This window comes from Podarcis erhardii (assembly GCF_964252035.2).
Source record: "Podarcis erhardii genome assembly, chromosome: 5".
NCBI lineage: Eukaryota > Metazoa > Chordata > Lepidosauria > Squamata > Lacertidae > Podarcis > Podarcis erhardii.
The window spans coordinates 30,717,776-30,743,166 of NC_138509.1; the positions used below are offsets into that span (position 1 = coordinate 30,717,776).

At 43.3% G+C, this 25,391-nt stretch overlaps 1 protein-coding gene across 1 annotated transcript in view; it reads right to left on the reverse strand.

The window, feature by feature from the left end:
- CDH23 (cadherin related 23) overlaps positions 1-21,624 on the reverse strand; it is a 383,781-nt gene extending 362,157 nt beyond the window's left edge. Inside the window, exon 1 of the mRNA XM_081861783.1 lies at positions 21,071-21,624. The gene's annotated coding sequence lies outside the window, so the exon portion shown is untranslated. The remainder of the gene's footprint in view (positions 1-21,070) is intronic.
- Between the last annotated feature and the right edge of the window lie 3,767 nt (positions 21,625-25,391).

The following is a 25,391-nucleotide window of genomic DNA, read 5'->3' on the forward strand; positions in this document are numbered from 1 at the left end:
GATATGGCGCACAGGGTGGGCAGGTCAGCTCTCCAAAGAAACAAGAAAAATCAGAAATTCAGCTTAAGCAAATGCAAGCCATTTATGTGAACTCAAGCAGCTTCATAGACCCCACACCGCAAGTGGTATCTTTAGTCTGAATCTGAGATATTTACTAAATTCCAGAATAAAATATTGAATTCCAAGGTTTCATAGTCCCTGCTCAGTCTTGGAGATAAAGACACACTTGCCACCCATAAGATAGGTTTCCAATCCATATATATTTTTATTTATCATTTACAATTGCAATATTTTGACATAAAAATTGTATACTGCTCATGTTACTACTGCGTCCTCTACCAGACGATGCCAATTACCAATTCAAAGGCCCGCTTGCCATGATGAAGTATTAATTCAGGCTAATCTGTCTTCTTTCTGACACCAAAAGGAAATAATCTTCTTGTGGAACATTGTCAAATTATTTTTTTACAATATGAGGGAGAAAGCACAACATATGGTTAGGAAGCTATTATGGGATGATTCTAGCTTCCGGTTTTGCAATGACAGCCATCCAGGACAGTGTTTACAGAGGGTCTGACCAGAGAAGTTTAAAAGGCTTGTAGTAATTATGCTGCCTGTCTTATTTTAAATGCTATTATTACTGAACCGCCCATTTTGAGATGGGTACAAGACTTTTAGTTCATGCTGGATAATTCAGACAAATATGTATATATGAGAATTTTGATCCCTGTACAAGGTGTGCTGTTACTACTAAGAAGTCCAGTAGAAGCCAAATAAACCCGGTATGTGAAATTTAAGTAATTCAACCAGTCACCTATGCAGGGCCAGCTTTTGTAATTCCCCCCCATCCCTTATTACAGGGACACACTAGAATCAAAGGAGCCTTAACAAATGAGTGTGCCTTTAAATTTGCTGCCCCTCCAGCTAAAATAGACCCTTGCCAGTAAAAATGGGCTCAGACTGAGTAATAAAGTAAAGCTACGGTAGATTAACCTATTTATTAAAGACTGTGTGGAAATGATATGTGGACAGCCGTACAAGGTCCTTCCTATGTATGGACTTCCCCCAACTTCTCCACTGTTGAGCATTGAGTTTACCATATACAGGATATAAAATTAAGGGAGAACTTAATTTCCTGCCCATGTTATTATGGGAGGGGGGGGGAAACATGGTGGTGCAAGTTCACATCTGATGCACCACTAGTCTGAACCCATGCCTACTAATTGCCAGAGAGCATTCTGTTAGAGATTGTTTTACTTCTCGGTTGAATAGTGTAGCAAGGCCAGGATCAAGTATCAGTGTGACAAACTTTCTTCTGCAGAGATCAGTTTACCAACGTGTCCAATTACATCTAAGCCTCTGTTCTCTGCTTTCAGGTCTCTGCTACCAGATGTCAGCTCTTCTCTCAGGAAAGTTCTGTCTCTTCAAGTAACAGAAACATGGCCATATAGAACACCCCTGGGGGTTTTTTTAATACAGTCTTGGGTCAGCATATCTACCTGAGTCTGTGTCAGTCTGAGGATTGACCCACTGACTGTATTATTATGTTCCTTGCATGAGAATGATCAAGGTGATCGTTGATTACTAGTCTTAAATCTTTTATTACCACCTAAGGTTATATTAGCCACAATGGAAATCAGCAGTAATTCCAAAAGCCAAGGAATGGCTGATTTAAGTTTACTCCATGTTTTGTAACATTTTAGCTAATGCTAATAAAGGTATTACTCTATGATTACTTGGACCAACACAACTACCTGCAATTTAAGGCAATACAGATTGTTTGGTAACTTGACCCATAACAGAATGTGGAGTAGGAAAATTATAGGGAATTTTGGAAAGTTGTAATTATTTTACTTTTCCTTTATTGTAAATCCTGTTTTATGGTTCTTGCACATTTTGCACATTTATGCTAGATGCAGTATTTTACGCTAAAATGTTATGAATTGAGATTTAGGCCACAATCCTATGCATGTTTACTTGGAAAGAAGCTTCATTTAACTCAGGCTTTCTTTTGAGTAAGGATAGATGGGATTGGGTTATTATAAGCATTTACTTATGTCTTTAACACTTTTTTAAAAAAAAGGATAGCTGAAATTGGAGAAAAATAGACACTTGTTTTATATTTATTATACATGGATAGAAACAAAATATTTTTGCAGTGTCAAGATTTTGAAAAAGTATCTCAAGACAAGAAATTTGGGGTGTAATTGGTTGTGTTGCTAAGATTTTGTGTCTTTTGTTGACATGTTACCTAGTTACCAACTATCATTTTCTACCTGCCTTAAAACTAAGTAAATTTCAAAAGAAATTGAAACTAAGAGTCAGGAAAGACACTTTCATTTGGGTCTGAATGATACCCAAGTCATAATTCTTGGTAGTAACAAATTGCCATGCAGGGTAATCAGAAACAAAATTGATATTGATAAATAAGCTTTTCTTCCTCGCAGTAGGTGGTTTATTTTAATCTAATGAGTTTTGTATTTTCCGAGCCTTCATATTCCATGATGAAGAGCCGCCTGTACTGGAATTACGAAGTACTTTGAAATATTGTAATTTTATGGCTCATTTTGTAAGGACTCTTGGAAATGAGATTTGTTCCCAGTGAAGAATCTCACCTCCTACCCCCACCGCCCATAGTGATTAAAAATGGTCCCTTAATAAATATAGTTCACTGGCACTTCATATAGAGGATAAATATGATATTACAGAAGTATGACTACTATTCTGCAGCCATGGTGCCAAAAGCTATTACAGACTTGGAATAGTCGCTCAGTAACTTTAAGGTGTTATTTGTGTGGCAGAACTCTGCATTTAAGAAGCTTGGCACCTCCACTTCACATGGATATCAGACATTTCTGTGTTGCAAAACGCCTGACAGATACGCTGCCAGGTGAAATAGATAGTAGCTTTGGGCCAGATGAAACAATGGACCAGGTGGACTCAGTGTAAGGCAACTTCATGTTTGGCACAATGATCCTACAACTTCACGGGTGGTGTTACTTTTCTTGGGGAGTGTGCTGACTCCCACAAAGTTCCCAGCACCACCTTTTGGATTGCATATGCACATTGCCACTCTGGCTTCACTGAGTTGTGCATCTGCTGTATTGTCTACACTCTTAATACAGTGATATTCTCTCTCTCTCTCTCTCTCTCTCCCCCCCCCCCCCCCAGGGCCCACTTGAAAGTACCGGAAATGACTGAGGCCCTCCAATCACAAAAAGGCCGCACAGGAGATGACGCTAATAACAAAATGGCAGCATACAGAGCCAGAGTTTACCATAACCAGATGGCAATTACTTGCACAATTTTATATTGTAATTTAACCCCTCTTTGGGAATTCTTTGCCACAGCAATTTCCATGTGGCAAGGAAATGGAGTTCCATAGTCCATTTTCCTCAAAGCTTAAAGACTGATTGGAGACATTGTGACTCAGCCTCCCCATTCTCACCAGGATTTGCTGCACCAGAGGCTCTAAAGCAGGCTTTTTAACCACAGCAAGAATACTCATCGCAAAGTATTGGAAGACACAAGATTTGCCCACCCTGGAAGAATGGCGGATGCAAGTGATAGACTATATGGAACTGGCAGAAATGACTGGCAGAATCCGAGACCTGGGAGAAGAGTCGGTGGAAGAGGACTGGAAGAAGTTCAAAGAATACCTACAAAAACATTGTAAAATGTTTGAATGTTAAAATGATGTTGGATATAAAGATAATATGGCATTAGTGCCATGGTAAAAAGAAAAATGCAAAAATGTTTTAAAAGAAAAGGGTGTAAAGGCCAGAGTAATATTATGTCGAAATTAAACAAAATGATATAAGGGATTAAGTTATAAAGAACATGCAAAAATGGATTTAAAAAGAAAGGGAAAATCGAAGACATAATAGGTTGAAATGTATAATATTGATTAAGATTTGAAAGAGGGTAAGGATTTGCTGAATTTGATTGTGTAAAGGGGAACGCAGGAAAGGGAGACGTGAGGAAGTCAGGAAAGAGGGTTATAAAGATAAGAATCCAAAAACTAATTTTCTTTATTTTCTGTTTCTTCTTATTTTTTCTGTCATATATTCTTTACTGTGTGTTTTTTTGGTTCTGTTGGATTATGTTGCTTTTTATTGTATTTTTTCTGTTTTGTTTGATTGTAATATTTGTTTTATTATATAAAATCAAAATAAATATCTTTAAAAATAAATAAATAAAGCAGGCTTTTTAAATTTTTAATTCCCCCTCCCCTGCGCATGCTGCTCAAAATATTTTTGCTCATCTCCTGCCATTCCCTCTCTCCTCCTTTTACACTTGTACAGTGGAACCTCGGGTTACATACGCTTCAGGTTACATACGCTTCAGGTTACAGACTCCTCTAACCCAGAAACAGTACCTTGGGTTAAGAACTTTGCTTCAGAATGAAAACAGAAATCACGCAGCAGTGACACAGCGGCAGCGGGAGGCCCCATTAGCTAAAGTGGTGCTTCAAGTTAAGAACAGTTTCAGGTTAAGAACGGACCTCCGGAACGAATTAAGTTCGTAACCAGAGGTACCACTGTATTCTTTTCCCCTCCGAACTGCCTGCTTCTCTCCTCCCTGCTCCTTTTACATTGACTTCTTCCTCCTGTAACAGCTTTCTTCTCCAATTTCCCTCTATTCTAGACCCAGTTGTTTATTATTATTATTATTATTATTATTAATTATTATTATTATTATTATTATTATTATTATTATTATTATTATTATTTTACCTGTCATTCAAAAGTTTCTGTGGCCCTTTCCCTTTAGAAAAGGGGGGTCTCATTTTCTCTCCCCCTCCAACCCAAACTTCTGTTGTCTTCCAGATCATTTTATTTAGCATGTTGGGAGTTGCTGGTGCTAGCAAGTGGGGGAAGCGAGGAAGCCCTGGATGGTTCCTTGCCCACTGTTTGAGAAACACTCCTTTATTACAAAAAGAAGCCACTTTCCTAACACACAAAAAGTCCACTCTTCTTTTCACTTTATGGAACATTTTTAGGTTATAAGCAAAAATTCAGAGCAAAAAAGAAAATCCTATGAAATGGCATGTGATGGGGGGGAAATGAGCAACAATGCATACTGCCTTACAAGTGCACTAATTTAGGGAAAAAATGTTCTGGTTTTGCTCTTGTAGTACTTTCCATGAATAAAGCCTCATTCAGTTGAAGTCAATGCTAACGCTCCCATTGACTTCAAAGTGATAAGGCTTTCCCTGCCACAATAGATTTGAGAGACTTCTGGTCAAAAAAGAAACCCCAAATCTATATAGGTTTTCAGGCAATGCAAGGAACATCAGCTTTTGTGTTGGGCTTATGAAAACAGATTTTGTAAGCCTCTGTGGGAACCCATCTTCTTAGGTCTGAAAGTCCTTTGTCCAATTCAATATATACATGATGGAAATAGTGGTTGCCATGTTCCCTTTTAGCTATATATTCTTTGCTCAGACTCACAAAGGGAAACTAACTTCATAATGGTTTTGGAATAGCACAGGTTGGTTAACCAACCCATGAGTGATATCTGTCCCCCAGGAGGCTTCTGTGACCCTGCAAAACCCTTCCATAATTTGTCATTGTAATATTTTTTATTATTATTATTATTATTATTATTATTATTATTATTATTATTAATTAAAATGGCTGAGCCTATGGGTCCCCAGATGTGATACTGTGGTGCCAAAAGGGTTTTCCATCTCAACTCCAAGGCAAATAAAATAAAATAAAAATCCATTTCTTTTACTTTACTTTTTTTCTTACTAACTACATTCCCATACATCTCCAGCTGTGGTACTGTGATTCCAAAAGTTTTCCATGTTCCTCCAAACCCCCCACATTTGCCCATTTAACAAATACTAATTTTGGTTGGTTTTTGGTTGGTTAGGGGAAAGAGACCTCCTGTTGGCCATCAGGCAATGATAGCTCTTTCCACCTGCCTTGCCCCACCCTCCAGCTTCAGCAGTCTTCATAAAAGATGGAGCCAGCTTGTTTCCTCCTGCTCCAGAGGGGAGGACCCGAAGGGCAAGAGCTATTCAACAGTGGAACAGACTCCCTTGGAAGGTAGAGGACTCTCCTTCAATGGAGGGTTTTAAGCTGAGGCTGGGTGGCCAGCTGTCACAGATGCTTTTATTGTGATGATGATGATAATTAATAAATAAATAAATAAATAAATAAATAAATAAATAAATTATTTATACCCCGCCCATCTGGCTGGGTTTCCCCAGCCACTCTGGGCGGCTTCCAACAAAACACTAAAATACAATAACCTATTAAACATTAAACAGGGCTGCCTTCAGATGTCTTCTAAAAGTTTGGTAGTTATTTTTCTCTTTGACATCTGATGGGAGGGCATTCCACAGGGTGGGTGCCACTACCGAGAAAGCCCTCTGCCTGGTTCCCTGTAACTTGGCTTCTTGTAGTGAGAGAACCGCCAGAAGGCCCTCGGCGCTGGACCTCAGTGTTTGGGCTGAACAATGGAGGTGGAGACGCTCCTTCAGGTATACTGGACCGAGGCCGTTTAGGGCTTTAAAGGTCAGCACCAACACTTTGAATTGTGCTTAGAAACGTACAGGGAGCCAGTGTAGGTCTTTCAAGACCGGTGTGATATGGTCTCGGCGGCTGCTCCCAGTCACCAGTCTAGCTGCCGAATTCTGGATTAGTTGTAGTTTCCGGGTCACCTTCAAAGGTAGCCCCACGTAGAGCGCATTGCAGTAGTCCAAGCGGGAGATAACCAGAGCATGCACCACTCTGGAGAGAGAGTCCACAGGCAGGTAGGGTTTCAGCCTGCGTACCAGATGGAGCTGGTAAACAGCTGCCCTGGACACAGAATTGACCTGTACCTCCATGGACAGCTGTGAGTCCAGAATGACTCCCAGGCAGTGCACCTGGTCCTTCAGGGGCACAGTTACCCCATTCAGGACCAGGGAGTCCTTCACACCCACCCACCTCCTGTCCCCCAAGAACAGTACCTCTGTCTTGTCAGGATTCAACCTCAATCTGTTAGCCGCCATCCATGATTCCTGCATTGCAGCTCTACTGCTCTATGACTCTATGAAATCCGAATTCTATGTTGCAGTCTATACACACACCAAGTATTAGCTGCATAGACAGGAAATACTTAATTCTTTCTCAGTGTCTAAATATTTTTAAATCAGGTTGATATTTGCATACCTTTTTGAAAAGAAAGTGGCACAGCTTTTTTTTTTTACAGGAGCTTCTTCAAGGAGGTAAAAGACCACACGTTGACTTTAAAGGCGTGGATGGGGGAGAGATACGCAACAGCTTACCCTGGACAGCCTGAGTGATGAAAGCTCCACGTAAAATGTAATCTAAATCAAGAGGTTCCTTGCTGCTTTCACACAAAGCTCCCTAAGAGTTAACTCTTAGGGAGAGGCTCTTTGCTGCTGGAGGCTCTTCAAGGCTAATCAGGGTGATGGTCTGTCTGAAACAGGAACACCATGGGCATTCCATGGCTAATCAGCCACAGTCAAAACGAAATTGGGGGTTAGTGAAAAGGGACAACTGAGAAACCATCAAAACCTTAAAGTACCAAAGTCAGCATGGCTGCGATTCTTTGCAGCATATAGAGAGGCGTTTTAGCAAATAGAACAAATAGGTTCTGCAATTGCAATCAGGTAAATTTACATACAATGTGAGCATCCTCTTTCTCACCCCAAACTCAGGAGGGAGAGAGCTGAGTCACAAAGAATATGGCAAGGACAAAGATGCTGAAGGCATTGCGACTGGTGGAAGCAAAAAAAAGGGGGAGTTGGAAGTGGTGAAAAGCATATCAAATTAACTGACCACTACAATGCTCCCCCCACCTAAAGTGAAAGCTAAAAATATAATCAGGAAAGGCAGCACTTCTGCAGGATTCTGCAGCAACACCCAGATTTTACTTTACAGGCTCAGTTTTCAAAACATGAAGGTGTGTGAATTCTTAGTGCAGCAGGCACAGTTGTCAACAAGGCTGATGCCAACACTTTTTTCACTCCTTCACCACCTCATTCTTCAAAACCAGCCTGCCTCAGGCCCTGACATGTCAGCTGCCTCCATGCCAATGCCAATGCATTGTCCTTCACCACCCTTGCAATCAAAAGTCGTGAGAAAAGTTGAAAACACTGGGGAGTTAGCTGCTGCTACGGCACAAGTATCAGCAAGGAGCCTCAGTGCATTTTGTTCCCAGAAGCAAAGGAGGTTAAGGGAAGAGATGGTTGCCATCCTTAGAGCATCAAGCACATTGTGTACCACAAGGTTGCTGTAGTAACATAAAAGGAGTGATGGACTGGAAAGGAGGCTGAACCCCAGACTATAGCATGGGAACTCTAAACTAGAAGGTAGGGTGGGTGAGAGATGTTACTTTGTGCTCCTTGTGAGACTCTGCTACCCATTCAAAAACAATATGAAGGGTGGTTGTTGTTGTTTTTGTTTTGGAGGGCAGTAATAGAAAAAAGAAATGAAAGTGTTTTGAGAAGTTGGAAGGAAACTGGAGAAAGATAATAAAAAAGCCAAGAGTTAAAAACAGCAACAATCCAGAAGACAGAGAAAAGATGAAACAAAAAGGCAGGGGGAGCCAAAGCAATACAGAAGGAGGAAGTCTGAAAGCAGAACACATGTGGAAGAGCCGGTGTAAAAAAGACTTAAAAAAACTAATTTACTCATTAAATTGCATAGTTAGAGATGTGAGCAAAAAAATGGTTCTGAAGTTTTTTTGGGGGGGTCCAGTGTCCATCAGGGGAAGCTCACTGTGAAAAATCTCAATAATTATTTATTGTCCATATTCCATGGCAAAGCTGCAGTCCCTTCCAGTCAATTGATCATCACACTTATTTCCAGTTATTTGATTAGTGCTCAGTAATAACCAGAATTTTAATGGCAGGTCATATTTTTGAGGCTGTTTGATGCCCCCAAACACCCCACAGCAACAAGCCACACATTAGAGCAAGTTTTGTCTCAAGGCAATTGGCCCTGTGGCTTGCAGCAATGAATTCAGCACTTCCAGTGGGGACAGCTCCTGTTGCAGTCCACTTTTTAAATCCGAGATGGGCAACGTTCACAACTCAATATTAATAGTTGCAAAACCTTCACACACAAGCAAACACATTTATAATTAGTCTTAATAAGAGTGCCTGCTTTACTCAATGAATGTGTCAGATCCACAGAAGTCATCCAAATACTCCCCACAGCCGATAAAGTATTGCATTATTTCTGTCAGTCCCCACCTGAAAATTCTCGTTCTCTCTACAGTTCTATGTCTTTCCTCTTTTCTAATAGCCTTCTTCAGCCCTCAGTTCTTTCATTCATGAATCATTCAATTTTGACCAACCCTTTTACGGTAAAAGTAATTTCAGCTGTTGCATTTCCATAGCGTAACAGAATCCTGACTCACAGCTGGCATTTTTAACAACCAACTTCAACAATAAGGAGCCCAGCTAGACCACAGCCCTGTTCCTTAAGCTTACTTGCGACAGCCAGATATGCCATCTGAAAGAGCTCAACATTTTCCCTAGTAAGTGACAAATCAAAGAATACAAACTCTGAAAAGCTACCTCCCTTAAGCTTTTCAATTTCGTGTTATTCATTCTTCAGATCACTCTGACATTTAGTTCCAAATTATAATGTGATTCAGATACCATCTGTGAAAAATATGAACCTCTTTTCTCAGGAAGGGAGTTTTCTTCTGACCAAATCACAGTTGTGTGTGTGTATTTGGGGCAATTGGGGCAATGCCTCCTCAAGTTCAAACTCCTGGTGTATAGGGTTATATTCAACATAATAAATGGCTGGGGGACCACTGGGAGAAGATTTGGGGGCATGTGGGAGTTGAAGGGGGAAGGAGAGGAAGATGAGGTCTTTTCTGCACTCGCAGAAGCCTACTTGAAAAATTCTGAATTCTGACCATAGATTTTAAACAGTAAGTGGGTAGAAAGTCATCTGAGGCAGAGAGTTGGGCTGTGACTGGAGAGGTCCAAGTTCAAATCTCCATTCAGCCATGAGGGTCAGTGAATGACCTTTGACTAGCCACCCACCCCCTCACCCTAAGTCCTCTCATAGGGCTATTGTGAAGCTAGAATAGGAAAACTCCCATTGGCAATATCCTAAGCTCCTTAGAAAAGGGGCAGGATAGAACCATAAGTCGGGGAAACACTCAAAGTTTGTTGAGGGTGAGAAAAAGGCAAATTGCAAACAGGACATGGCTTTTACTACTGTTATTACTTTCTCCTTGGGTATAATCACAAACTTTTCCAGTATTGCCTTTGCAGCCCATGTGACTAACAAATTGCTTGAGAAGTATTACAAATAAGAATGGGTGCTCATGATTTCAACAGTGTGGGGATCCTAAATTTTGAAAACTTGTATACCACTAGCAGTCCCACTTTGGGCTCCATTCAAATCTGCGGTGTTGTTTTTATTCTGCTCTTGTCCTCTCCTTGAATGTTCAGGAAACTTTAAGCAGGGCTTTTTCCTCCAGTACCATAGCAGTTAATCTAATATAGCCAGTAAATCACTCTGTTACTCTTAATCTTTTTATTCTGGTAAGTCACACTACCTCAGCTTGGCTGCTCTCTCTTATTTTTAACCTGTCAGTCTCTAGCTACAATTAAGTTTTCTACTATGAATAGAAGCCAGAGCAGCTGAGGTCTAAATCACATCTTTATTCCAGTGACAACACATGCTCTTTTTTTTTTCTTTAAGGAGCAACTCTTTCTTTTTCTTTCTTTCTCCCTTTCTTTCTTCTTGCCTTGGGGAAGATCCACATGACAGGATCTACCTAATGCAACTATCTGCAAAAGCAAAAGTTGAAATCCCTGGTTCTCAGGCTCTCCCGTGTAATAGCCTCCAGCTCAGCAAATGTAAAAGGAGAGGAATTGTTGCCACATTCAGTAATGCTTAGAATCATTGAGCTCACTGGAGGCTGCAGGTGATGAGCCTGTGGATCTGTAACCAGGCCTGTAAGCTTTTGTGATCCTTTGGTTGAGCCAATGGCCACAAGGCAGATTTAGGCAGCTGCAATCCAGGGCACTAAACACAGTTCCAGTCCCTGGTGACATCATCTGCTTGGACCTATGCCCTGCACCTGGCTAGAAATGAAAAGCCAATTACTCTCTCTGCTACCATGGTCGGAAGCAGGCCAACTTTTGAGACCATGGTTGTTGTGACCCCATGATAGGAACTTTCCCACATTTGCTGGATATGGGGGCCTCTATAATGCTATTTTCACATATACTGCCAACCTAGCAGTTCGAAAGCATGCCAGTGCAGGTAGATAAATAGGTACCACTGTGGCAGGAAGGTAAATGGCATTTCTGTGCGCTCTGGCTTCTGTCACGGTGTTCTGTTGCACCAGAAGTGGTTAAGTCATGCTGGCCACATGACCCGGAAAACTGTCTGTGAACAAACGCTGGCTCCCTCGGCCTGAAAGCGAGATGAGCGCTGCAACCCCAGAGTCACCTTTGACTGGGCTTAACTGTCCAGGGGTCCTTTACTTCCTTTATCTTTTTACCTATTTTCACATATAAGGTGAAACTAGGTTTTGAACATTTTAGTAATTAGAACCCATGTGATGAATTAATGAAAACAGGGAAGGTATTCTGTTACACATGCAGAGATGTGTTGAATAGCGACATATGTACTTTTCGGCAGAAGAATGCCACAGTTTGTCTAGGGGCTATGGTGAATCCTTCACACAGAAACCTGAAAAAAACTTACCCAACCTATTCACTAGCAGAAGTTTATACCATAAAGCAGACACCAAGTTATGTGTGCCATGAATAGCAGTGCAGCACCTACACTTCTGGAAGAGCCTCACAATTCAAGTGAGTCAAACACATTAGCCAGAGGTGGCTTTTTCTACACTGTCCAACTGGTCAACTATACAGCTTCACTAACTATTTTGCATCTTTCAGTCTAACACCAAAGGGTATGAGCTTCTTTCTTAATCCAATACTCTAAGACCCTGAACAGAATGAGAGCCAAGGTGTGAGTTACTTTTCACCTGCTGAAAATGGCATGCCTGGGGTGACCTTACCATTGCACTGTAATGTTTACAATCTCTTGCTGAATAGATAGATCTGTCCCCATCGCAAATAAAGCACTGTGTTCCATAATATGGGGAGATAAGTATATATAGCACAGTTAGCACTCCCGACCTGTATGGCACATGTGTAAGACTAGCCATTTGTGCTATTTTTAGCCACCAGGCCCGTTTTACTCTGAGTAGGCCCACTGAAATAAATCAGGGTTTCCCAAACTTGGGTCTCCAGGTGTTTTTTGGACTACAATTCCCATCATCCCTGACCACTGGTCCTGTTAGCTAGGGATAATGGGAGTTGTAGTCCAAAGACAGCTGGAAACCCTGAAATAAATGAGCATGACTAAGTTAGGCCCATTAATTTCAGAGAGTCTACTCTGAGTAAAACTTAGTTGACTACCACCCCATTTTTATGAGCATTTATGTGGGCTTTTGTGCTTCATATTCATACCAAAGTCAGAAATCACTTTCTTTAAAATGTTAATTATAATAATAATGCTATAGCCATTTTTGTCATGTTAACATTGCTATAGCAATAACAATAGGAAAGAAGAAGAAAATGCCACACATTCTTTGTATACACTTTTGCAATATTAACTTGAACATATTCAAGACCAGACCTTTAAACTTTACTAGAACTCCCTTACCAACCTCTCCAAATGAAATCTGAAATGGTGTCCCTTCCTTAAACGTAGTGGGGTTAGAAGCACTAAAGATGATCGCCAAATCTCTTCGGTTTTTTTGGCATTTTAACATGATCTAAATGTACATCTTAACGCTACCTTTTGTGGACTTTTTGGCATTATTCTATGAACAGATTTTTTTTTTAAGGAAGATGTTTGCTAGCTGTGTCATGCTTTGCAGCGTCTGCTACCTATGCCTCTCATTGCCGGAGTTTATCTAAGAAGCTTGCTGGAAAACTAGGCATGAGAGAGAGAAAGAGAATGCAGGCTATTACACATTCACTGCCCACCAGTCTCTGTTAAGCTTGGATTCTAGTTATCTAGGCCAACCCGGCTGCTGCTTTGCAATGCTATGTAGTTATAGGCAATTTGGCCAACTGGCATATAGGCTCCCCCCTTGTGACAACAGAAACGTCCAAGAAAACCCCAGCTGTCTATATTATATGCAGGTGTGTGCCATTGCTTGAAGGGATGGCTAAGCAAGGGACTTATCACACTTGAACCTGTGGGGATTAAGTAGCAAAATATACTGCATTTGAGTGAAATGTGACCAAAAGAGAGCCTATACAAATTGGATTTGAATGTGTCCAAAGACTATGTTCACTGCTTATGCGCATTACCTTGCATGCTACAGGTTTTCCAAACTGCTCCCTGGTATCCCTGCTGTCTACAAGTCATAAACCTGTGCGATGCGGGTACATCTTGTCGCAAAATCCTAATACAACTGTCATGCTGGAGTGATTTTACAAAACAACTCACATTCAAAAAAGGAAAGGATAAGATTGCTGTCTAATCATCTCCTTGACCTAATCTTTACTCCATTTTTCTCTCCAGGAAGATCTCATAGAATGAGCTTATGACACTCAGTGAGAGATCCTGAGAGCCAGGGGAACATGCTAGGCATGACCAGACCTCATCTTGTTCCACTGAGTCAACATTCCAAGTACCTTTGAGGGGAGAAAAATGGCCTCATGCAATAGTAATAGCAGATTGATTATTCCATTACTGTCAGTGCCTAGGGGAAGAATTCCTCTACATTTTCTACTCTGCACCAGGAAAACTTGAAACATTCAGAGGAAGGGTTTCCTCATAAGGTCTTGGCAATCTCAGAACAGGCAAGGGGGGGGGGACCCTTAAATTGCCTTCTTCCTGAAGGGAGAGATGTATGTGTGTGTTTTATGTCAAAACCAGCCTTGCAAATATGTATGCAAGAGTTACTAGTCCACAAGAATTTACAATAGCCTGTCTATACATTTGTATGTTAGTAATTTGTGCCACACTGAAAACACTAAAGAAAGAAAAATAGTACACTTCCATTTGCATAGAAAATTCCTTGCCTGGTTACCTAGAGGAAACCCCCTCCAAAGCCACTCCATATTCACTTGATGAAACCAAGCTACTTGTCTGATCAGCTATGTGCACCAGCATAGCTTATCACAAGTCTGAAGCGCTGGGATCTGACATGGTGTTTCAATGTCCACAGCTGGTCCCCACTTAGAAGTCACTTAGAAGTCTCACCCACCCAGTTCAAAGCCACAAGGTGGTTCTCAGTTCCTTATTCAAATCAGTGGTTCAAATGCAGCTCAAACAATGAATTCAACAGAAAACAGGGTTTCAATCAGGGCATCAGCATTTATCAATTGACAAGGTAGCATGGGCAAATGATCTAGGGTTGTCTAAAGATTATGATAGAATGCAGAGATGTTCTAATTCAAATTCCTAATTCATGCTCCATTCAAGTCTCTGAACTGAACGAGAAACTGAAACCAGTAAATCAACTCTAGGATTTGAAATTATATGAAATTATATGAAGAAATGATAACCATATCTGTCTTCTCCCTCTTACCTAGATATGCTGTGCCTTCCTAGTGACAGACGTAGCATCCATACTCAAGACTGAATTTTTGCACTATCACACAGACTTGAATCAGGGCCTTTCCCCAACTTTGATGGCCTTAATCCAGTGGACTGGCCCTGCAGGTTTTCCCCATGGCAAATAACAAAATGGGAAAGTGTAAGAGATAGACCCATGTATTGCCTAGTGCAATGGTGCAACCAGGTAATTTTACACCTAGGACTATGGAAACACCATATGATTTTTTAAAAAGCAGCTCAGGTTTGCAACTATTTGCAGAATCAAGACCCATGGAAGAGAATGCATGCTGCCTTGGGAATGTTTTTGTGCTAAGAACCATGAAAATTAGACAAAGGTACAACCAAACAGCAAATTCAGACAGGTAAATTAGAAAAGCCAACCAAAATGGAATTCCAATTCCATATAATAATTTGTACTACTGAGTGAGGGTCAAAGTGCACTGCTTTGCAGAAATTCTACACAAGCTACATACAGTAACCAATAACACATCACACATTAAGGGGGGAAATGTTTTCCTACACCATTTAGGGGGTACATCAGAAATCTATGTATCCAGGAAGCTTGCTATTTTCAGCAAAAAGTATCACCCAAGCCATTGTGGAACCCATGCCTCTCAACATTAAAATGCACTAACAGCCTCATACTCAACGTGTTCATTCAGAAGTACACCGTGATATTATTTGGACTTGCTTCTTGGAACGTGTGTTTAGGATTACAATCTCAAGAAAGCAACAACATTATTGTTTAAGTGCCTGCTGTGAGACTGGAAGGGTCAAAGCTGATTTGTTGGCAAGCAAAAACATCACCATTAGCATTATATCTTGCCAGGCAACAACCACAGCCCAACCTGGTTGCATATCAAGCTCTTAACTAAAGAAGGTTAAACACAACAGCAAGCAGAGAGATCCAGAACTCCCTCAAAGAAGAGGCTCTCTCTCTCTCGCATTGCCACCTCACCAATCCAACTGATATCATGCAGCAGAATGGTTCCAAAAGTTTTTCATGAGCACCACTTCAGGTCCACTTTCCACCTCTATTTTCTCCCCCCCTCCCCCAAAACACAATGAGAACGTGAGAGGGAAACCCTCTTTATCACCCATTCCCAAAGACTATATAACACCCAGGAAAGGTGGCAGGCAAGAAAACATCCTTCCACTTTGTGAAAATCAGGACTTTGTTATCTGTGCCAACAAAGCCCATTCCTACCTGCTTAAGAACTTGTTGAAATGTTAAAAGGCTAGTTCACTTCCAGTTCTGAAACCACCACTTTGCCTGCCATTTGTGGCATCTCTTCAACCATGCAAAGTAAGGCCGCTGACAGATGTTCTCCTTGAGGGAGATTAAGCTGAAAATTGAGGCTTCAGAGAGATCAAAGCAAGGGACCTGCTTCTAACCCAAGTCCTCCTTCCCTTCACCGAACCCACTGCAGTTTTCAAGTGAGCAGGTGGAAGAAGAGGTTGGGTAGATATTGTAACTGGGAATGCTCTTTAAAGAGGCTCTTCCCCGCCCCCTCCACCAGTGTGATTCCTAGTTCTATATTTGCAGTTCCTGGGACCCTATTTGATTCAAAGGTGCAGATGCTGAATGAATAAGTACTTCAGATCTGAATACCACATTCACCAGCCCTTTCATATCCTCCAAGCTTCCTTCATCACAAAGGATATAAGAGGGAGCACTTTGGGGAGCAGAGAGCATCAGCTGGTTGTGGCATGGCCTCCTTTGCTGGGCAGGTTCATTTGCCTGTTATGCACAACTGAATACTAGCAAAGGCCAGTACTGTACGTCAAAGCTGGTCCTTCTGCATTGTTTTCCTTTGTAAAGAAAAGAAAGCATAGGAGATTGCTTCTGAGGAAAAAGGGTGCCAGTGCCCCCATTTGCCTAACCTATCCAACCAAAGCCCAGTTGCTCTTTGGGGGCTACGTATGCAGCTCAGGATCAAATAAGGATCTAGCAAGGAGCAACATCAGGCTCAGGTGGGTAAAACTCTCTTTCTCTATGAGCTGGGGAAATGGAGCGTGCACACAGGTAGGCATGCTTCTGCCACCTGTCAAGGAGAGGCCCTTTTCTTTGCGTTTTATCTCTGCTTTGATAACGACTTGGCTCAATCACTTAGGTTTCAATAAGTAGATGAAGGAGGGAGGGCAAAAGGATGTTGCTGGACATTGTTGGCGTCAGTGTGCAAAGCTACTAGCCGTCAGAAATACAATGGTTTTTAATCTAGAGGTATGTTGTGGAATATATAATGTATACTAATTCTGAGTCTAGGTTACCACTCCTGGCTGTGATCCTCTGAAGAAAGATTAAAACACCTACCACTGTTGTTCTCCATTCCTAACTTATTTTTATTTCTCTCTAACTTTTCTTGGTTCTCTTTTACGTTCTCTCTAAACCCCCCCCCCCCCAATTCCATCCTTGCCTGAATAAAGTCTGTCTTTGGACACCACTAAAATAATAGCATGTGATCAAGAAAGAAGTATATTTGCCCTTACCTAATCTATTAACATTTAAATCAGATTCTGCAAAAGTGGGCATCTTTAAGTGGGGTATGGGCCATAACTCACATGAACAAGTTACTAAGTTTGTAGTTATGGCTGGTACAAAAAGCAGAAGCACAACATAAATTAGTAAATTGTTCCTGCAGACAGTGCTCTTCTTCAGATAATATTAAGATGAGACAATTCTTGAACTATGCCTATCTACAACTCATCCACTTCATTGTGAAAAATATTCAAGCACTGAATACTTGCTGGCTCTCTGTTCTTCTCCCCATCCCTTGGCCAAGATGCCAATAGGTAGCCGGTCAGCTAAAAATAGTACAGGTTGCCTCCAGATCCCATCCCTTCCTGCTTTTAACACCTTTAACCCTGAATATATGCAGTTAAAGATGCCAAGAGGGGGAAAGGGAGAAGCTATGAATAAAAAAAAAGTACTTCATGTAGAGTGGAAAGAGAAACAGGAAAGAATAGGAGATCCCTGGAACAATTGCAGCAGGATACATTAAAACTAAAACACAGGGCAACAGTTTTGTGGTGGTACATTGTTGCTTTTTTGGGTAAGGGTGGGGGCAGATCCACCCAGGGGATTCCCCAGGCTACATTTGAAAATAGACAGTGCCAGAGGGAGAAGGGTCAGAAGGAAACCCCTCCAGGAATAGGATGCCAATACATACTGCAGCTTGTGCCACTTCCCTGCCCACCCCCTCAATTGCTGGACCCCTGTAGTTACTTGAAGGAAAGGCACTTTCCACACCCAGATTATAACTGAATCAAATTGCAAATCAAATTAAGGCTGCAATCCTTGTGTAGTCAAAGTTCCATTGGAGTCAATAGGACTTGTTTGGGAGAAAACACATTTCAAATGTGATCATTCATATGAAGCACTGTATAGCATCGTTTCTCTTTCATGTAATTTTATCTAACATATTGGGGAAGGCATGTTACTCCCCAGCCCCAGCCCCCCAATGAACTATGCTCTTCTTTGGTCATCACCCATGCAGAAAGAGTTTTATTTTTCCCTGGTGCACCTCAGAGAAGATTACTTCACAAAATTACACTGAAACAATGGGAGGTGTGCTTCCAGTAAACTGGGACTCATTGAGAACACAGTGGTTTCTAGATGGGACCCATTCAACCAACCCCACCACAGAGGAAGAGCTTGCTCAATCATCTGTCCACCCTTGAGGACACTTGCTGAATCTTACTCAGACCTTTCAAAAAGCGTCACACCGGGTTTTAAGTACAGGGTATTCCAAGTGATCCCCGTTGCTTGCAAAGTAACCCTAAACATAGCTGCATAGGACATCTCTGGAGGGATGGGGCTTTATAGGTGAAGGAATTTGATAAGCCAGGAGGTGCTTGCTGGAAGAAAGTTAACATTTAGCTTCACATTCAAGGGATGGAGGTCCCTGCTTAGTCTGTCACACAGCTTTGGGCAGCCTGAATGTGCTGCTTTCTAGGACTAGGCTCAACAGCCTCCTTTGTGTTAAGGTTTTCATGCCTTAGCACACTTATCTGGGGCTTTGGGGTATGACAAGAAGGTGGTTAGAAGAGCTGACTAACACTACTGTACAAAAGCTGCCTTGAACTATATGATGCAAGGCAGGGTATAAATATTCTTAACAGAGAAGCATTTCAGGTGTTGCAGCCCCCATCCCACTCTGATGCATCTGCTGAGTCAAGTTCCATGCTTTTAAAGTAGCTCTACACGAATGTAACAGTCACTGAAATTAATAGAACTTAATGCCAAATAGGAGCAGTGCAATGTTAGATGCTTACAAGCCCCTGTCTAGGGAGCACGACTGCCAAACAGACAAGCACTTTAAAAAGGACTGCAGGCAACCTGATCACATTTAGTAAGGAATAAATCCCGCAGAATTCAGCCTGAGTAGTTTCCAAAAATGGGATTGCACTGCCCAGCTGCAGTCGTATGGGCAGCCCCCAGACAGTGATTGCTGCGTAAAACAACTTGTCAGCAAAATTGCATTCCCATCCAACAAGTGCCTCCAAAGTAGCGATCAGTGCATGTTTGTGTGTCTTCATTACCATGCAACCTGGTCCTTCCAAAGGACTAAGGAAGCTTTGCTGGTTTGGAATATCTATATGATTAGGCAGCGGACTCCGAGAGCTGTCCTACCTTCCTGCTTGGTGCCCTAGGTGGGCATCAGGTGTCAGACTTCTATTAATTTGCCAGAGAAGCTCTGGGGGCTGCCAGCTCTTAATTGTCCTCCTGCCTGGTGTCTTTAACAGCTTAAACTTTTCCCAGCACTGAGGTGGAGTGGTAGGGAAAGCTTTGTTTTTATGTACTTATTTAGCCTTTTGCAAGGTACACACAATTTCAAAAGCTCTGCAATAAAGGGAGGGGAGAGAACAGAAGTTGCCAGCCCTATACACTCTCTATTATATACTTGGAGTCTAACTGATCTTCAAATTTCATGCTCCTTTTCACCGTATTTCCAAGCTCTCGGTGCAATTATACGCACGCTTACTGGGAGAAAGTCCTGTTTAATTCTAAGTAAATATGCACAAGGTAATGCTGTCAGTTGCCTTCATTGCAGAAACTACATCAGAACAGGTGGTCAAAGAGAAAAAAAGCAACTGCGTCTGGGGAACCCAATCCTATAGATGTTTACTCAGAAGTAAGTCCTAGCGAGTTTAGTGGGGCTTTCTCCTAAGTGAGTATGCATAGGGTTGCAGCACTATCTATCTATCTATCATCTATATCTATCTATCTATCTATCTATCTATCTATCTATCTATCTATCTATCTATCATCTATAGCTGCTTAGATTGTCATTATTTTATGTTATGGCTTCTTTCACTGTTCATTTTTGCACTATTGGATTCAACACTCTTAGAGGCTGCATTTAAAAAGACACTTGAACCTGCTCTTAGTATTAAAATTGCTCTTTTTTTAATAATAAAAAAAAAGCAAAACCCCATTTTACTTTATTAAGGCTGCTCCTATATTCCAATTTGTTTTCGTTAATGCACAGTTGTCACAGGGCTTTCCTACTGCATGTTGCCTGGCTGGGGTGGTTAGAAAAGTCAACTCAGAAGTATCATCGATAAATAAGACCCTGGCAACACAATCCCATGCATGTTGACTCACAAACAAGTCCCACGGTTTTCAATGGTGCTTATTCCCTTGCAAGAGTGCTCAAGATGAGAACCCAAAGAGGAGGATGCTCCCCCCCCCTTCATTTTCTACCTGTCATCTGGTGGATAAAAGCATAGCCAGATCCTATGCATGTTTACTCAGAAGTAAGCCCTCGTGTTCTATGGGACTTATGTGCAACTGCAAGAATCTTAGCACCATTACAGACTCTCAGTGGTTCTGCAGCCTCCTGCTCAAGTCAGAAGAAAGACCCATTCATTCAGCTTGCTTCCCAGGTCCGTGGATATAGAATTGCAGCCTCAGAATATTTAAGGCTGAAATCCTAAGCACTCGTATCTTGAGGTGAGAACTTTCTGACAAGAAACACGCAGCGGTAGCAGCGCACCTTCTCAGTCCCCCTTCCGCCTTATTGACGCCTTCAGGGAAACACACAAGCCCAGAGCGCGTGCGGGAACTGCTTTTACAAAACCATTTTTCTCCTTCACAAAAAACAAACGAACGAAAACCCTGCAACCTCTCTCTGTTCACTTGAGTTGCCGGCTGCTCTCGCTCAGCTGCCACCCGCCATAAACCTCTGGAACCAGGCAGGCTATTAAAAAAAAACCACCCCGGACTAAAACCATCAAGGCGCTCCGAGTTCCGACGTGGCCAAGTTAACTGAACCCGGCAGCTGGGGCGGCGAAGGACTTTGCCAGCTCGGTCTTCGCTTCGACTCGAGGCGCGCGGAGCGACCAAGAATCCAAGAAAGAAGAAGAAGAAGAAGAAGAAGAAGAAGAAGAAGAAGAAGAAGAAGAAGAAGAAGAAGAAGCGCCCCTCAAAGTTCCGGCGGAGAAAGGGGCGCGCGGGGGGGGGGCTGGAAAGTTGGCCTTACCTGTGGGCGGCTGAGGGGGAGCGAGCGGTGCGCTTGCCCAGGCTGGCGTCGGCGAGGGGCGCTCGGCTCTTGGCCAAGGAAGAGCCTGCGAAGGAATTCCTTTGGAACAGCCCCAGCTCGCGGAGGGGAAGAGGGGGGGGGAGGGCGCGCGTCGTGGCCAAGTCCCGCGAAGCCAAGTCACCTCCTGCCGTCCCTCGCTCGCCGACCTGCCCAGCCCAGCGCCGGCTCTGCCATGGCCCGCCGACCGTAATCCAGTCGCTTTCCTCGGCCGGGAGCCTCCTCCTGTGCCGCAGAGCGCCGCCTTCCCAGCCTCGCGCGCCTCGCAGGAGTCCAGCAAAGGAGCGCGGGCGCCGCTTCTTTCTCCGGCTGCTGCTGCTGCTGCTGCTGCTGTCGCTGCTGCCCGGCGGCGCTCCGCTCGCCTGAGGAGCCGAGCAACTTTGGGCGCCTCCCCCTCCTGAGGGATGCGCGTGGTAGGGGGGGGGGGAAGGGGCGCGGCAGCAGCTCCCTCGAGGTTGGTGGCGGCGGGGGAGAAGAGGAGGAGATCTATATATATACCCCAGCGCAAGCGCAAGCGCTCTCTTTCTCTCCTCCGCCCGCGGAAGCAGCCAGGAGTCGTCGGAGAAGCAGCTGCAGCAGCGCAGCTGGCGCGCGCGGACGGAGGAAGGAGCAGCCCGAGCAGCCGCGGGCGAGCGGTGAATATTTCAGCTGATGTCACGGGACCCGCTGCTTTGGCGACTCCGACAACCCTTCCCGCCCCGAGGGAGAAGCCGGAGCGCACGAAAGCCACCGCGCGCTCTGGGGCCGCGAAACGTCGCCGAGCGCAACGCAGCACAGTCGCCGTCGGCTCGCTTTCGGGCGTCTGGTTTCAGTTGGGGTTTTTTTTTTTAATCTCAGAAAGGAGGGAAGAAACTGGAAGGCACCCGCGTGCTTGACACTATGTGGCGAACTTCTTTGTAGGCGCGGGCTTTAAGCGCCCCCTTCCTGCTCTGGGGATCAGGGGCGGGACACAAATCCCCACAAAGGTGCAACCAAGGAATCCTTTGCGACCTTGCAGTTAGCGAAATCGGCCTCCCTCTTTTTTTCCAGACAAAGGTTGTGCACTAGAGTTGCCGTCTTTTCTTTATACTGGCCCCGCTCAGCCATCCCTAGCAAAATCATGCCCTGCAGAAATTCACCAGGTGAAGCTCTCTCCGTCATGGAAATAAAGTGATTTGGTGGGGAGGCTCTATGTTCAGTCAGGTCCATGTTAAAAGCATGAGAACAGGGCAAGTAAGAGAGACAGACTGAATGCATCCAAACGGACAGCTTTCCCTATTGCTGCTTTCTTGGCATGGGGATGCAGCACCTGTTGAATTTCAGCCCGCCATGCACCCCTGATTAAGAAGTGCAGAGCCTCCATCGTGAAAAAATATAGCATGTACTCAATAAATATAACATGCACTCAAGGCTTCAGGTTAGGCAGGTCTTGGACCAAGGATGTGTGAGGTAAGGGAGATAGGATCTCTGACCATGTGCAGAGTCCTTCTTCGCTACCAGTGAGTAACCACAGCTTTAATACACACATCTGGAATGAGGGGGACAAGGCCTGCAAACAAATTTGCACATCTCATTTTATAAATTAAACACAGCTTGATTCTTTTCCTGTGATAATGACTACACTGTGACTACTTGGTTTCTGTTCTTTCCTAATGTAAGAGTCCATTGACCTTTGAAAAACTATTTCTATTTTACCCCCTTTGCCTAAATTGCGCTGCGGAAAGAATCTCGGGTTATCTCCTCTGCTCTCCATTTGAATCTGTTTGAAAAGGATGCTCTGCTTAACTATTTGTCACTTGGGAGAACAGCCATAGCTGTTCAGAATCATGGAACTTTCCCACACCATTACTTAAACAGGCTTTCTCTCCTGGGATGCTCAGAAGATGAACTTCTTTATTTTGTATGTGGTCTTGAAAAAGCCCTCAGGGTGGCTTACAAAATGTAAAGATTTAACACAAAGCAGCCATCAACAGCACTTTGAAAATTCATTAAATTGCAACCATTAAAACTATAGTAAACAATACAAGTCCGAAGGGCAGAAAATAAAACCTGTTTCACCTTCTGAACGTCCTCAGGGGGAAAAATGGGTCAAAATTTCTAGAAAGCCTGGTGGGCTTCTCTGGGACAAGAAGAGAGAGTGCTGCAATTGAGAAAGACTTGCTCATGGACAGCATCCTGAATTCAGTCAAGAAGAAACAAAATAAGGCGGCTTCTTAGTAGCTTTGAGACCTGCTTTAGTGGGTTCTGTGTGTGCTAGTGCTTGTTTTGACCTATAAAGCCTTTGACCTATTGGCTCAGGACCGCAATATGTCAAGGACCACCCTCTCTCCATATGAACCGACCCAGACCCTGCTGTCATCATCTGAGACCCTTCTTCATATGCCTCCTCTGAGAGGTCCAGAGGGTGGCAACACATCAACAGGCCTTTTTTCGGTGGCTCCCCATTTGTGGAATGCTCTCCCCAGGGAGGTTTGCCTGGTGCCTTCATTTTGTATCTTAAGGCGCCAGGGAAAAACATTCCTCTTCTCCCAGGCCCTTCAGCTTATTAAACAATCTATGGCCTTTTAAACTGGGTGTGTGTGTTGTTTTTATTTGTTACAACGGTATGTGTCTTTATATTGTAAACTGTCCTGTGATCCTTTCTAGTTTTAATTTTGTTTTGGTTTTTGTATTTACATTGTAAGTTGCTCTGAGTTTGTTTAAAAAAGTGACTAATGAGTGCAATAAATAATAACATATGGGGATCCTGATAAGGAAACAAAGACCTTCCTTTAAGTTATGTTTTTGCAAGGACTGGAGACTGGTCCATTAGGACATATGGGGCAAGGTCAAGTCTTCCCTCAGCCAGACCCTACCTGTCTATCCTCCCATTTACAACTAGCCCAGGGGATGGTCCTGGCTGTCAGGTTCCTTAGTCTCTCAGCATTGCCCTTGTAGGACTCAACAGGAAGTAGGGTGGAGACAAAATTCATTGGCTCTTCCTATCATTGGCTCTGGCTATTGTTAGTCTCACTGAGTTCCACCCTACCGGTCCTAATGGATAACAGCCACCACTGGCTTCAATGATATGAAAGGCTTGACTAAATCCAGCACTTGTTTTACTGTTTTTAACACCAGTGCCTTATGCTGTCTTCAGGCATTCTGAAAATTAGATGGGTGGTGGCTACATGATGAACCAACTGAAGGTTCAGGACAACCTTCAAAGGTAGCCCAGCCCGAAGGTTACCAAACCATGAAACTTAGTGGCATGCAACAACACAGTCAGTATAAATGGCTGTAGATGGAGAACCGACCTGCTTGAAGCCACTGCTGGCCACAGCTGCTGTCTGGGAATTCAAGAGCAATATTAAGTCCCACAGCAACTCCAGACTACATACCTGCTCCTTCAGGGATGGTCTAAGGGTAGCCAATGTGGTACCTTTCAGATATAGTTGAATTACAATTCCCATTATCCCTGGCATGTGGTCATGCTGATTAGCATTGATGGGAACTGCAGTACTTTTCGAGAGCACTGCATTGGTTGCCCCTGGTCTAACACCACCCAAAACAGGGAGACCAGTGACTCCTTGGTGAAGCATAGCCCCTGCCAGGGAAGGTGTGGAGGACACACCAGTCAGGCAGTGAGGCAAGAATGTTATTGTCTCTTTCAGAGAACAAGACAGCCACCTAGGTACAACCAAGCCTCGTGCTGTGTCGTAACTACACAATCCACACCTGTTTTGTATGTATTGAGCTTCAGCTTATTCACCTTCATCTAGTCCAGCAGTTCTCAACCTGTGGGTCCCCAGATGTTATTGGACTACAACTCCCATCATCCCTGCTCAGCTGGGTTCCGAGACCTCCCTGGAGCAAGATGTCAGCTCAGAGCTGTCCAAGGTGCTGCAACCCCACCTAGACCTACTACAGACTATGTTTAGGTCAGCTCTGGCCTTGCTAGCTAGGGATGATGGGAGTTGTAGTCAACAACATCTGGGGACCCACAGGTTGAGAACCGCTGATCTAGTCCATCACTGCCTCCTGTCAAGGTTCAGAATTCCTACCACTTCACCTGCTTCTGCATTGACAAGGGTGGATGGTGGGGGGAGTATCAATCAACACACCAACAACACTTCACCACAAATCTCTAGCCATCATCTTCCAGGGTGCTGGTGTTTAAGAAGGAGAGGGGAACAAGATAGAATCTTGCAGAACTTCATAAGACAAGTCCTAACAGGCAGAGCAGCATCTCCAGCGCTATCTTCTGGGACCTACCTCGCAAGTAGTTGTAGAACTGCTGCGATGCAGT